The sequence below is a fragment of the Aulonocara sp. 'chitande type north' Nkhata Bay genome, linkage group LG20 (assembly GCF_057382095.1).
Source record: "Aulonocara sp. 'chitande type north' Nkhata Bay isolate Kocher_YH1m ecotype deep benthic linkage group LG20, A_spYH_male_GT1.1, whole genome shotgun sequence".
NCBI classification, from domain to species: Eukaryota; Metazoa; Chordata; class Actinopteri; order Cichliformes; family Cichlidae; genus Aulonocara; species Aulonocara sp. 'chitande type north' Nkhata Bay.
The window spans coordinates 20,102,257-20,117,761 of NC_141363.1; the positions used below are offsets into that span (position 1 = coordinate 20,102,257).

The window sequence follows — 15,505 nt, forward strand, 5'->3', positions numbered from 1 at the left end:
CTTTCAGATGGGATGTGGGGAGTCGGTCCCGGAGCTCAGCCCGACGCTTTTCACATTCAAATGAGCTCTTATTGGTGTGACATTGTTTAGTCACCTCTGGATTACCTCCGCCCTCCTCCAACAGCCCACCCTCCCACGCACACACTCCGGCAGACACAAAGCCGGCACGTTTGTTTATGATTTGCGTTTCTCTCCACGAAGGCAAACGAAGCGACACAGGCACGAATAAATTGCTCATTAGTGACGGTATGCTCCTGGATAAACAACGGCTCCCGCGCTGGGTGGCTTCCCGGCCCCGCTGGAGTCCATTAGATTTAGCTGAGGGGTGAGTGGCGCCAGCTGTGAGAGGCCACAGTGTGACAGAGCGCTCGGGGCGGTGTATACAACACCCACGGCCACACATCTATCACTGCCTCCACTCAAATCAAAGTAAGTGGTGGTGGTAATGCACCATTTTACTGTTTGCCAACAGCCAACAAACACTATAAAGAAGGAGAAGAAGAAATGAAAGTGAGGAGGCAGCAGTACTGTTCATGTGTTTGAGAGAGAACACGAAACAGGTCGTCCGAGCGAGGGATGTTACATCCTCTGATTCAACAACCTCTCTGGTTAATCTGATCTAATCATTTTCACACATCCTGGATTAAAACATGGAATTGGCGGCGTGCGGCCTCGGCCCTCGGCTCAGCTGCGAAGTCAATCAATGCCTCACATGATCATGTGTCACGCGTGTGACGGGCACACTTAACTGAGAGCTGTGAGATCAGCAAAGACCGCTCTCCCACTTCTTCTCTGGTTTCATTCTAGAAAGAGGCGATAAAAACATGGCCGACAGAGGAAACGCCTCAGCGACATCATCGGCTCATACACCACCGAGCTACAGCTGTGACTGCCAGCAGCACAGATCCTGACCTGCTCCAGGACTTTAGGTAACGTCAGCGTCTGATTGCACGTTTGCCTCACGTCGACCTTTGAACCTTCACGTTTTCCTCGCTTTGCTTTGTTTTCATTGGAGGATTCATTACTTGGGTTTCAGATCGAATCGGACTTTATAAACGTCCGTGTTAGGGTTAGGAAGAGGCGGGAATTGGGTTAAAATGTTCTCCTTCCCAACAGTGTGTGATGCCAGCGGGTGCTTCACAGGTTTATGAGACCTGACAGACCTGACTCACGCTAACTCATGCTCTCCATCACAGCAGCTGTGACGCACAGTAGCTGGTTCAGGAGGAGTGAGCATATCTAACCACCAGCTCGAGTCTTTAGCTGCTAATGCTCCCACAGGCTAGTCCCGCGCGGCGTCCGTCTGCTGTACAGGTAGCGTACCTGGGTTTATCGTTGGACACGGCTGCCTGTGGCCAAAACAGCGAGAACACTGAGCTGAACAAACGAGCTGAAAGTAGCGCTCGTGGAGCTCAGGGAGGCAGTGAGTTCATGGTGTATGTATGAAAACATGAATCCCAGCAACGACTGAGATCACAGAGGTTTGTGTGTAAAGATCGAAAGCATGGCTGTAAAACTTTGTGAGGCCCAAGGCGAAACAGAAAATGAATCCACATTATGGAGATAAGCTCCACTTAAATGTTCTCACCAACACACACACATTATCCTCAGTGGTCCCACACACATCCTCTCTTGTTTCCACCACATCCTCCCACGCACTCCCACCCACTTACACCACAGCGAGCCAGCGGCTCTTCTGACTCTGGATCTTTCTTCTTCACGGCTGATGATCCACTGAGAGCTCAGACTCACAGCAGCTGCAGACACATCACACCTAATCCCTCCTGGCAGGTAAAAGGCGCTACGCCGGGCTTTGATTTTGTCTCAACATAATAACCTCGTCCTGTTGATGTGCGAGGTGTGAGGTCACAGCCAGCAGGTGCTCGGGAGCATCGACGAGACAAAGGTGAATTCGTTTGAAGCGCGGAGATGAAGTCACACAGAACACGAACGGACGAGTTTCTTTAACAAAGATGAAGGATTTCTGCAAGCTTAGTCTGGGTTTGCATTTCTTTCACAGATATTTCACACAAACAGCTACAACCTTCACTTGATTATTAGCCACTTGGTTCAAATAAAAACTTCATTATGAAACTAAAATTAAACTAAATTACATTAGCTGTTCATTTAGCAAGCGAGTGAGTTAGCAGGTTCATCAGAGTCATTATAGATGCAAGGACGGAAAAGGTGGTGCTAAGAGTATAACGCTGGTTAAATTATACACGTGCTGCTTTTACACATCAGGCAAAATAGATAAGGAGACTGCAGTGATGGTTGCACTGGATCATGTGTCTCCCCAACACGTCTGTGTCAGGGATGCAGATCATGTGTGAAAACAGCAGCGAGTCACAGACGTTACAGCCTGTTTGCACACAGACAGTAAAAGTGAGTTTAACACACTGTTTGGTTCACAATTATTTCATTTTTGCTTCTTTTTGAGTCCGGTTGAACTTTACTGATGTGCCAGTAAGTTAATAACTTTAACTTATCAGCGTCTACCGTCACATCTCTCCGGCTCCCAGCTACACCCCTCCCAGGTGGGAGATCGCATTTCCTCTCAGAGCCTCGGTCTTTATCTTCTCCTCTTCTTCCTCCCTCTGCAGCATCGTTTGTCTCTGCTCGCCCCACCCTGAGCACGCAGGAAGGAAGCTTTAAATTAAAAGGAGATTTGACGTAAATCTCTTTATTTAATCAGACAGAAAAATGTCAATTTGGTTTGTGCACGCGCTTGTGTGTGTGTGTGTGTGTGTGTGTGTATTGGCAGTCTTTCCCATCCCTTTCCGTCATTCTCCCATCACCATGGTAACCCCCTGACTCCAGCAGCACACAGCAATATTTCCTCTTTTCCCATCCCCCAACACTGCCCCTCCTTCTTTTCTCCCATCCCCCACTCCATCCCTCCACACCTCTCCCTCGCTTTCTCTCCGGTGCCACTCCCTACATCGCCTCAACTCACCCCTCTCTCTCTCAGTCACACACAGACACACACACAGTTTCTCTTCCCATTGTCTCAGTTCCCACTCGCGTCTCCTCTGCTCAACACGAGTGGTCTGCAGTGTTAAAGCAGCCGTCCAGCTTTTGGGAAGCTTATTCCCTCCTTTTGTGCAGGTTCTTAAAGTGCACACACACACACACACACACACACACACACACACACACACACACACACACACACACACACATGCACAAATATAGCACAAATAAGGTGACAGATGGTGAGCCCAGGAAAAAGTTCTGCCGTCGCTGCAGGTATGAGGAGATAAAAGAAAAGCAGCAGGAGCTGAAATAATGCAGAACATACTAAAGTATCGAGAAACATATTTCCTCTTCCTGAGCGCTCATCTCTTAAACTGAAAAGCTTTATTTCGAGTACTCGGCGACTGGAGGTGCAACAGGATTAAACTCAAAAATGCAAAGAAATTTTAAATTATGCAAAGATAATCGTGGATTAAACGAGATAATTCTGCAGCTGTGGGATGACACGGACGCTGAGATTTAATCAGACATGAGGATTATTTTCATCACTTATTAACTTTGGAATTATTTTCTTGATTATTCAATTGTGAGTCGAATATCAGAAAAATCAGACAAATGCTAAAGATAACATTTGCGTGCCACAAAGATGAACTTTTACTTAAGGGCAGTGATGAACCAATCAGACATTTCTCCATCATGAAGCATGTTGGTGACTGAAACCATCTAACAGTGAATTCTGGGGAAATGAAGACGATATGACGGCTCAGTTTATCCCCACTGAACATATTTATCTTTAGAACGATCCAAACGTTTCACTTGGAACAAGTAAGAACGACATTAAGCAGAAAAAAAGCGGAGCAGAGCCTGGATGCTGTGGTTTCCTAACGCACAGGCGAGCTTCTCTTTGGGCAACAAAGTGGCCGATGACCTCACTCCTCTTTATTTCCTGTAGGTCACTGTGGTCTATAAAATCTCTCCACACCAGCATTAGCAAACCACGGATATGAATATTAGGTTTTCCTCTTTTTTGCGGTGGAGTGTGAAAGAGGTCACAGCAGGTGTGACTGATCAGTGTTTACTGGCTTTGAATGAGTCACTCTTTGTTTTAGTGAAACAGACTCATCTGTGAGCAAAATGAACACAGGACAGAGTCTGAGCTCCACTCAGTGTCATAAAGATTAAGGGAAGGGACAAATGAACGCGTTTTAGACCACTCGAGTTTTTCTTCTGTTTCTGATTAGACTATTTGGGGATTTTATTATTTCTTTTAGAAAACTTTTTTAGAAAACTGAAAAAGTGCCTGAGATGATGTTTTTAAACCTTTTTCCCCGAAATCTCCCAAACATTCAGTTTATTATCAAATAAAAAAATGAAAAAACGCTGAAAACCAAAAAACGAGGCGTCCTGTTCTCGACTATATCAGCTTTGTATGAGTCACACTTTACGCTTCCTGAAACTCAAGTTTCACTTTTTAAAGAGAAGTTTTGAACACAAATGGATGTTTGTTCTTTATGACCATTTAAAGCTCTGACATTAGAAAAAACGAATGTTTAGTGATGCGAGCGAGTGCAGTCTGAGGCTCATGCACCATCACCACGGAAGATACACGACAGGAAATATATGGTAAAAATTATCCTTTGATCAAACCAGTTTTGCTGGTTGGTGAGAAGCATCAGATTTATGTCTCGTATTGCTCATCTTCTGGTCAGGAGACTGTATGTCATGTGACCTTTGGTCCACCGAGTCACTGATCATATTGTTTGTCTGATATTTGTCTGATAGAGTCTCTGTGCTGGTGGTCACGCCATGAATGGACTCTTGTCATGGATCAGCTACACTGCCCACAAAAACAGACACATTTACTCCACTGTATGTGTGTGTGTGTGTGTGTGTGTGTGTGTGTGTGTGTGTGTGAGTGAGTGTGAGTGTGTGTGTGTTAAAGCCAGTGAAGTCAGATTAGCTGCTTCTGAAGAGATTAAAGCCCCAAACACAGAGGGGCTGTTAAAACCTGCCTACAGGCTCTAATCCGGGCTAATGGACGCACCCCCCAATCTCCACACACACTCGAAAAAGGAAGGAGGAAAAGATGGGAGGGGGGTGTTAAGGGCATTCCTTAATTTCTAAACACAAAGACCTCATTTGTTGAGGGTAAAATGGAAAAAAGGCGATGTGGAAGAACGAAAGGTCAAAAGAGAGGAAAGATGTTTCGAGGGGGAGGGAGCGGGGGCGTGAGAGCGAGATGGATGAAGATGGATGAGAAATGCCACAAAGAGAATCACAGACGACACTCGGAGCAAAGACGGACAGAGGAACTGAGAAAGAGCTAAATTCAGACTAATCTTATTTTCTGAACCCAGACCTCCATCTGACCTGCGGCTGAAACCTTTTAGTCCAAACTGCTCATTCTTTGATCCACTTGATAGACCTGCTGGGACAAGACAAATTCAGGTTGTCCTCCCAGTCTGCATGCTAACGTAGGGATGTAGACACCGAGGCTTGCCCGAGGGCCCAGAATTACTCTCAGTAACAACTTCAGTCAGAGCGCTTTTAAACAGGTTTAAACAGTCTCCGCTAAACAACCGCATCGTTCCTCTGACATGTTCTGCATGCAGAGCTGCTAAATGCTGCTCGGGACGTCAGAAAACGATTAATGGAGAATATTTATGTGACAATATTTATTTATAAAAAGTCACAAAAAGTTGTGGAGAAACTGCCACAGAGTTTACGTTGATATTATTTTCAGAAATGTTGCGTAAAGTTTAATTTTTTGATGTGTGAAGAGTCTTTACCCATATCTGTAAAACTGATGATATCATTTTTACCTCAAACACTCCAAAGATCACACGTCTGGATCAACGCTTCGGTAAATGTTCGCTCCCAGCCTGGAAACTGTGACAGATGTTTACAGATGGGCCACATTTATGCCACTTGTTATATCTTTGCCCTTTTCATAACCTCTTATTAGTATATTGATCTTGTAAATGTAGATGAATAAACACGTCATCATTTTTGTGTCATAATTCAGAATCCAGGTTGATCAGATAGAGGCTGTCTGAATAATTTCAAATGCTTTTAACTGTATCAGGTGTGTCAGGTGGGCGAGTTTGCTCCGTCTGGATGAATAAGACTCACACAGGAGGCTCAGTGTGTGCCACATTGTTGGACAGCACCGAGCGCCCAGCACTCGCACACTCTGTAACTGCTGTCAGCTTCATATCATTTCTTATCAGCTGGCTCTCTGCAACGTACGGGTTGGTGTCATTATAGAAAACTATATTAAAGAATTTAAAGTGTCATAATGTTTGGATGATACAAAAGCAAAAACAGAGAAATATATCGATGAAGAAGTGATTTAATCACCACGTCACCAGCGGCGCACACAGGGTTAGCTGGTTTAATTTGGGCGTTTTTCTGTCAAAAATCAAATCAAATCAATGTTCTGCAGATATCGTTCACTTAGTTTCATAAATGTTGTCGACATTAAGACAAGAGGACAGTGAGTGTCAGTGTAATTAAAAAGAGCTGCTCCTAATTTCAAGAATATATATGTACTTAATTTTTATTTTATACATTATTTAATTTAATTTAATGTATTTCATTGAGGGTAAAAACAAAAATCTCAGAAAGGCTTTCAGAAGAAAAGACGGGGAGGTTATGGTCTGATTGTGAAATAGAGAAACTTCATCATCTGCACAACTTAATATCATTAAAAATTCAGCGATCCGTCTGCAGTGAGGCGCTGCACACAGACACGAGTCTGTTTAAGGGAATTCCTGTCAGAAACACTTTAATAAGTTCAAACTCATTCACGAGAACGAAAAGCAGACGCAGAGCTGGAACTGAGCTCAGTCTGAAATGCGTCGGTGCTGCTGCTTCCTCTCCACTAAACATGACAGAAGACTGTTGAACTGAGTCTGAGGCAGGAAACAGTCGACTTTCAAAGCACAGAAACGGATCAGCTCAGAGTGTCTTTTAAAGAAGACGTGCTGCAAAACAGTGGGAAGCTACTTTTTCATGTTACTGTGACAGCACTGAGCAGCTCCTTCAGTGGGAGACTGCGGCACCCACGGTGTGGGACGGAGAGATTTCGCAGGTCTTTCCTCCCCACTGCTGTCAGACTCCATAATAAAGACTTTAACTGATCAAGCACACACATCCATACATATGCAATAATACTAAGTGCAATAATCCTTTCTGTCATCGTTGTATTTTTACTCAGTTGTATATAGTATTTGTATTTGTATTCTATTTTTATCTTATTGTATATTTATTTTATTTTATTCTACTGTATATAGTATTTTATTTTATTCTATTCTGTACAGTTGTGTACTGTATTTATTCTTATTGTATTCTAATTTTTGCCTCATAACTTTTGCACTGTCCACTTCCTGCTGTGACAAAACAAATTTCCCACGTGTGGGACTAATAAAGGTTATCTTATCTTATCTTATCTTATCTTACTGGCAGCAAAAACAAAAGATGGATATGTTTGTTCAAAGAACAGTAAAGTTTAAAAACATCATTTGTTAATTATTGCAGTCATATCTTGAGAACAGGGCTGTGCAGAGCGCTCCTTTCATGATGCATATTTTTTTCATGTGGCTGTCTGGAGGTAGTCTACTGTAAGTACAAAAGCCTGAATAAAAAATGCAGGCAGATGGTTTCAGTCAGTTTGACTGCTGCCAAAGATCTGGGGAGGGGAGAAAGAGAAAAGGGCTAAAAATCCTCCTACGCCACTCAGCCCTAAATATCCCTCCTCCTCCTCCTCCTCTCATCCCAGTCCAGGCTCCCTCTCACCTTCCACATCCTCTCATTTCTTCTGCTCTTTTTGGATTCAGGCTCTTCTGGGCTAAATCCTTCACCTCCCGTTTCACTCAAACTCTGCACCTTATCAACTTCCCCTCCTTCAGCTCTCCTTCCACCTCCTCTCTCTTATTCCTGCTCTCAGGTTCTGGCCTAATTTTAAGTGAGAAAACTCCACAATGCAGGCAAAGAATGACAAAGAGGCCTAAATGATGTTGCCATGAGGAAAAAGAGGAATTCCAGAGTAAACAGAAGCAAAGGACAAACACAGCTTTCTCTTCCTGCATTTTATCCCCCAATTCAGAGAGAAGTTGAGCTACAGGAAACACTTTTTTTTACACGTTTCTTGGTCATAAATGCTGATAAACTGAATATGTTCTTGGTTTTGGACCGCTAACTGGACAAACCAAAGACCCTGTTAACCTGGAAACAGCACCATTCAGCACCAGGCCATGGGCGGACAGCAGCCTGGAAGCTGGCATGGACACAAGATGGGAATTGCAGTTATGTTGTTTGGAGATATAAAGATCAGACTAAATCATTCCTGGCAGAGACTTTTAGCATGAAAGGAAGCGTGCTACAGAGCAGCAGTGAATAATTTAACACGATAATGTGGTATAGTGCAGCATTTCATTCAATATTCATAAAAACACACGGCCGCAGATTATTTATCAGATATTAAAAAGCTGAATCGGGTCAGACACTCCCTACAGATGGATTTACCTCCACACAAACATCACGAGTGAACATTTACTGACCCGAGCATGTTTGAGTCAAAAGGTGAAATCACAGACAGGAGGAAGTGCGCACCAACACCCACACATGTATGTACAGTGACACACAAACACTTGTCTAGTATCTCAGCACAGTCGCTCACACACTACCTGCCTTCCTATTATGTAAGACACCGTTAGAGCCTCCAGCCCTGATCTCCAACCCACTGACACACAGACACACACATTCATGGATGGAAACCCAGACACCAGCAGAAGCCTGGGATGCTTCAGTGTTAGTCCTACCTCTGCAGGTGTCTCCTCTTGATGTGTCTCCTCCTCTCAGGCTCCTCTCCGTGGCTCTTCTTCTAGCTCTGTATTGTTTCTCGGTCCAGTCCACCGACTCGTGCCTTTTCCTCCTGTCTTTTTTTGCACTGATGCTGCAGTGGTACAGAAAACACACCCTTCTGAGCTCTGCCTCTTCTCCCTCCCTCCTTCCCTCTCTGCTGCTCTCGGATTGGCTGCTTCACAGAGATGACATCAGCCTTTTTATTGTAGTCTCTCTCTCTCCCTCTCTCTCTCTCCATATACCTCCTGCCCCTCCCTTCCTCTTTACCTCAAAGCCCCCCCCCCCCATCCCCTATTTTTACCTCTCCATACTCTCTGTCTTTTATATTTATATTTATATTCCTTATATCCATTAATGCTGCTAATGGCTGAATCACAGAAGCACAAGCTCATTATAAAAGCTTCCTATAGTTCAATAAGAGATGTTTGTTTGCCAGTACACTGGTCCATTAGAGAGGGAAGCCTTACAGTTTGGGTAAATATTTTAGATTTTTTAAAAATTATTAAAAAAATTTTTTGAATTATGATATTTTAGACCAGATCGATCAAAGCCCCTAAACCCTGAAATGGAAAAATTTAAGATAATGGATGGATCCATGAAATTAGAGTTATTATATTCTTCTTCTTCCCTTTCTTTTTTTGGAGCACTATTCAGAATTGCAGGACAGAAGAGGGAGAATATGACCCTTTAAGTTCAGCTACACTAATGAATAGAAACTGAACTGAACTGATTAATTAGTAATTTCCATCTTCAGGGTCCTGAAAGTGAGTTTCTTGCTAAAGCTTGAATACGAGCAGTGCCCTCGGTGAAATAGCAGCTGGTTCTTGCTTTGCATGAACTCAGCAGGTTTAAAGACTGAAGCATTTTCGACCTGAGCCAGTGTGACCATATGACCGTGGGTTAGTCCGGTGGCATCGTTGGGACTTATGTCACAAGCCTCTAACAAAGGTTTGTATTGTTTACTGATAACTGTAGATAAATGTGACTGCAGACATCAAGTCAACAAATTGGTGGGTGAAATTGTGTTACGCATGTCAGTGGCGTCCTGTTAGGGCAACCAATCTTATCTCATGAAAACACAACAAAGTGAATCTACTGTTGCTGTTTTATTAGTTTTATTTTTTATTCTGGCTGCTGGTGGTTATTGTCTCTGGAAGCAGGATTAACTCTGCTTGACTGTGATTACACTAGAATCTGTAGTTTAAGTGATTTTATGTTATTTCTTCTGCTTAATGCAGGTTTTAAAGTTAAAACTTGTTGTTAATCTTCAGCTCTTTAAATAATTTATCTTGTTTTAGTTTATTATGTCTTTGGGTAAATTGGCTATGTCATAGTTAAAAGGCCCACTCCCTTTAAAACCCTGAAAAATGTGTGACATAACAGAGCAGTACCACCCCTGAACTCACCACCAACAGCAGCTCACATTGTGCTTCTTCCATCTCCTTCCAGTCTGTCCAGATGCCTTCCCGCTCTGCTCCTCCTTCTTTTCCTCCTCTCATAATTAGAATGGAGATTATGTTCTCTGGTATCCAGATTATAAAACCCAGTGACATCCATGTGACATTTTGTTAACTGCCAAACAGAGCAGGCATCCAAAACACGCCCACACTTTCTCTGTGTGTGTTTGTGTGTGAAAGATAAATACAGAAAGAAGGATGTGAGAGGACAGATGGACGGGACCAGGCGTCAGTTTTTTAAGTGGTTTTCTTTAGCAGGAAGATGGATATGATGAAACAGTGATCGGTTAGTGTTTCTTTGTGTCTCATCGTTGTTGTGCTCTTCTCCATAGCTCTCCGACAGCTTAATATAAAACACAAATCATCAGTCAAACAATCTGCAAAACCCACAAAAACATTTAAAAGAAAAGAAAAACCTGCTTTGAAGAGGCCTGAGCATTATTAAGCCTGCAGCATGAGATCCTCCTCTTTAACAACCAGACTAAAACGCAGAAATGTAATAAAAAGCTAAAATAACTGACATTAAATAGCATAAAAGCTACACAAGCACACACAAAAGCACACATAAGCAACGCATTTCTGATTTCTACGTGATTCATGCACTCAGTGAGGTTGAGTACGGTGCAGGTCTGCTTTTTACTCAGGCTACATGTATGGTCCTGTGAAAATGTCACGTTGTGAGGCAAATTGTAACCTTACCAATCCCGGACGAGCCCCCATTGGTCATGTGGAGATTAATTTGTTATCATATGTTACCTTATATATGAGATCAAAGTAGTTGCATTATAATATGGTATGTAGTTTTAGTTTGCATTAGACCTCTGACTTAGAAGAGTGTGAAAATCATTAGATCTGTTGGATTGACCTGTATTATGTTGAATGTCTTACATTGTTTCAAAGGAGTTGTTAGGATAATGGATGTTATTTTAATCTCACTGATATCATTTACATGCACTGTTGTAAGTTCATTATTACTTCATTAGTCTGCATCAGTTTATCAGCAATATATCATTGTATCATTCATCATATCATTCTTAGTAAATCGGCTACAAGGTAATTCTCCACCAGCTTACTTTCTCTCTGCTTAAACTGTTGCAACATCACCACTCCACTCGAGCTGGACTGTTACATTCAGTTATGCACGTAGTCAGGCCTCACTAACGTGCACATATATACAGACTTATGAAAGACACGCACGTTCCCTCACATAAACACTTATTAACAAAGGGAGGTCGTCTCAGGACATCCTCTCTAGTGGACTCACAGTTTCACAAAATGCATAACAGATCACACACTTGTTTTTCTCTAAAAGTACCATCTGATGTCTATATAAGGAAGACTTTTGGGATTGTGGGGACTTGATATCATTTCCAGTAAGGTCTGTGTGACGTCATCATGAATAATATAAAAGATATGGAGAGCCGCCGCCCGGCGGAGATCTGTGGCTGTACGCTTGTCTTCCCATGCTTCTGTCTTAGAAGTGTGTAATAAAGATCACTATTCTGGCATCTACTGAGACCATGCAGTCGTTTGTCTTCTCCTCAAAACTCGAATCATGACAGTCACAAAGTGTATCAAGGACAGAAAGCAAGGTAAGCAGAGACTCCTCACATGAAGTCAGCAAACTGAGTGATGCAAGGAAAGAGAGGAAGTCATTATGTCCTACAGGACTGTTGAAGGTAAAGTGCGAGACATGTTAAAGTTTGGATTATTCTTCTGTTACATTCTTTGGTAGCACTCATTGCACACACGTACTTGTGTAGCATTTCCTGTAGAATCTGCACAGAGAAGTGTTGAGAAAAACTGAAACTGAGCACATCAGGAACCAGGCTTCAGTTAGCTGTCAGGATAACGTGTTTGATGGTCCCTCCCTCTGTGCTGCGCAGCCAGGACGACGACCTCCAACGCACAACCTTTTGTTCTATATGGTTACACCATACTCGTAAATCACTTCATGTAGCTGTATTTAACTGGGAATATGTGTATGCAGTCAAAACAGCAAATCTAAGAAGGGAGGTAAAAAAAGCTGAGACACAGCAAAGACTGCACAAAGCTAGCTGGCCTTTTCAATACCATCTAAAACATACACACAAAGTTTTGTCAGGGAACACCTGTTTGAACAGTGTTTGGACCTGCATGTGTGTCACAGCCTCAGGTACAAACAGATGTCACAGAAACTGCTTTAGCAAATTTGGGGTATTTCAGAATAATTTCTATTGTAATTTACTGTCCAGCAGCTGATGATTAGATTTAACCTTTTCATTCCTTAACTGTGTGTTAAAGAAGAAAAACACAAGAAGCATGTCTCTTTCTAAGAAAAGGGAACTGGACAGTTTTTGTATCACAGCAAGTTTCAGAAAACAAACTTCAAGTTTCCAGGTTTAAATTCTCAGATGCAAACATGCAGACATGATAAAAATAAAAGGTGATTTCCAGAAGTTTAATATATTCATTTTAATACTGAAAAGGCCTTTCTTCCTCTCAGCCTGCTCTGTTAATGCTGAAATAATAATGAAGTACAGTCAGCTTACTGATGAAACGAGTGACAGAGCATTTCATATTCCATTATGAGGCAAACGTAAATGAGCACCGTCCTCGTGCTCGTTATAGTGTGAAGGTGCTTACACTCACTATTCAGACTAAATAATAATAATAAAGTACATATTGTGCTACATGAGCCAACAGCAGGTCCAGCTGAGCTGCAGGAAGATGCCTCACTGCTTAATTTAAATCAATTACAATTCAGTTTTATTTATATGGCACCAAAATCACAACAACAGTCACCTGAAGGCGCTTTATTTTGTAAGGTAAAGATTCTACAGCAATACAATATTATACTAATACTTATATATGTTTTAAATATGTTTTATCTGAGCTAATGTTTAATAAAAGTTTAACTTAATAGTGATGAGACTGGACCTGAGCAGGCTGAGCCTTCGTTATGCATCCCTTTGTGCACACAGTTACAGTAAATCACAAACTGACCGGATTTAAAGGAGCTTAAGCGAGAGAACGACCAAAGTTATGAATATTTATTCTCAGAGTTTTCGATGTCTGTTTGTTCACAGGCTGACACAGTGCTGTATAGAGCAGTGCTGCTACACGGCTGAACCGCAGTGAAAGTGTGAGCACCATCCAAACTGCTCTTTAGACAAAAACCAGGGTATTTCCAGATTCCCCCTCTTTCATTTTCATCTTCTGATCTCCTTCTGCTCAGAAAATTGAGTTTCCTCTCAAGCAGACAGCGGGCCCATTATCTCCTCCACCTCCTGCAGCTTCAGCTTGTCCCCTCCTCCCCCCGACTTCCATAGCCTTCCTCCATTTTCATGTCCTCTATTGCTTAATTCGCTTAACCTGCAAGTGCGTGTGTGTGTGCGTGTGTGTGTGTGTGTGTGTGTGTGTGTGTGTGTGTGTGTGTGTGTGTGCGTCTGAGAGCTGATGGTTAAGAGTCAAAGATCAATACAACAGACGAGGATCATTCCCTCTCATGTCCTTGTCTCATGTCTGGCATTGTCTGGGACATGTCATTAAAACACACACACACACACACACACACACACACACACACACACACGCACGCACGCACGCACGCACGCACACACGCACACACACACACACACACACACACACACACGCTTTCTGTGTGGATACTGTTTACTGTAATTGCGACTCAACCTCTCAATACAGAACACCAACAACCTGCAGCACGTGTGCACACACACACACAGACACACACACACACACACACACTGGGATTAAAGACGTCCTGTCATCCGAAGTGTGAGGCTGAAGTGCAACAGAGAGAATAATGTCAGAATTTTAAAAGACAGCAGAAGCTGAGGAGCAGCACTGATGTAGATGTGATCAAAGGAAAAAGTGAAAAGATGAATAAAGGTTAAAGTTTTATTCTATTACAATAAATCCTGTAAAGCAATCAGACCATCAGGATTATGAATTCTGCGTCTGCTGAAGCAGAAAAAAACATTTTAACCCTCTGGGGTCCAGGGTGTAATCGCCATTTTTAACTACTTCTGATGTTTCCTCCACATTTCACCTTTAAAAACGATTTACTTTGTCTTGTTTGGTCTCATCAGCACAACCTCACGTGTCTGAATCTGCAGTCATGCTTTCATTTTGACTACTGTAGTAACACAACTGATCTAAAATCAGACAAAAAACATAAAATCAGAGTAGAAAAAGTGATTTTTTTTACTGTAACAACCACAAACATGTTTATTGAATCATATGTCATAACCTTAAATGTAAATATAAATTGTCAATTTTAAAATCATATGCACAAGCTTTGTAAACAACAAAGTTATTTGCAGCCATTTACCTTTGACCTTGATCTTTTAAACAACGTCTTCCTCATGATGCACCGATGAAGCATCAGTGCACTCTCACACCTTCAGCAATCACATTAACGAGACAGACTGAATATGCAGCAGTCGTTTCTTTTCATTACTGACGGTCAGTGAATTCATGTGTCTGTCGTGTGTTTGTTAATATCACCGCCTATGATTAGAGGTGGAGTCTACAGCATATGACCAGTCACAGACATGAACATGTCTATTTGCAGAAGAGTGGCATGTCTAAGCTAACATGCTCAAAATCAAAAAAGCATGTGACTTGTTCATTAATTATTTTGAGTCAGTGGTTTTTTGTGACTTTAGACAGTCTCTACAAACTGTGGACCCTCTTTGTACCTCTGAGCTCTGCTGATGCCATTCTTGAGATTCCAGAGAACCAATGGAAGACGTTCTTATGTGCTGATGTCGTAATCTCAAATCTATTCTGCGACAGAGCAGGATACATCTGCAGCACAAGTTACCACGGTGATGTTTCCATAAACAGGACAACCATGCACACTGAAAACAAGTGAGTGTGAAAAGAGGCAGCACAACTTCCTGCTCACTTTCTTTGGTTCCCAGTTCATCAGGATAGATCAGCTACACCTGAGGGAAGAGCACAAGCGCGTGATGAACCATAAACAATAAACCCTGAACCTGGCCTATGAGAAGCACTGATGCCATAAAAACATTCTGATAAATAACAAGAGCCATCTGTTTTTGAAATGATTATTTTACTGGAGACTGTGAGCAGATTGTACCACTGCTGCTGCCTGTTTCCACGTGAGCAAAGGTCATCTACTCTTTGCTGGGCCTCGTCCTTTAGATGTCACAGTGAACAGTGCCATCTGGTGGTAA

General features: G+C 42.4%; 1 protein-coding gene across 2 annotated transcripts in view; it reads right to left on the reverse strand.

Moving 5' to 3' along the window:
• LOC147305488 (neural cell adhesion molecule L1.1-like) overlaps positions 1 to 8,954 on the reverse strand; it is a 44,321-nt gene extending 35,367 nt beyond the window's left edge. For both annotated transcript variants that reach the window (XM_086276738.1, XM_086276736.1), the window contains exon 1: positions 8,799 to 8,954. The gene's annotated coding sequence lies outside the window, so the exon portion shown is untranslated. The remainder of the gene's footprint in view (positions 1 to 8,798) is intronic.
• Positions 8,955 to 15,505: the final 6,551 nt, after the last annotated feature.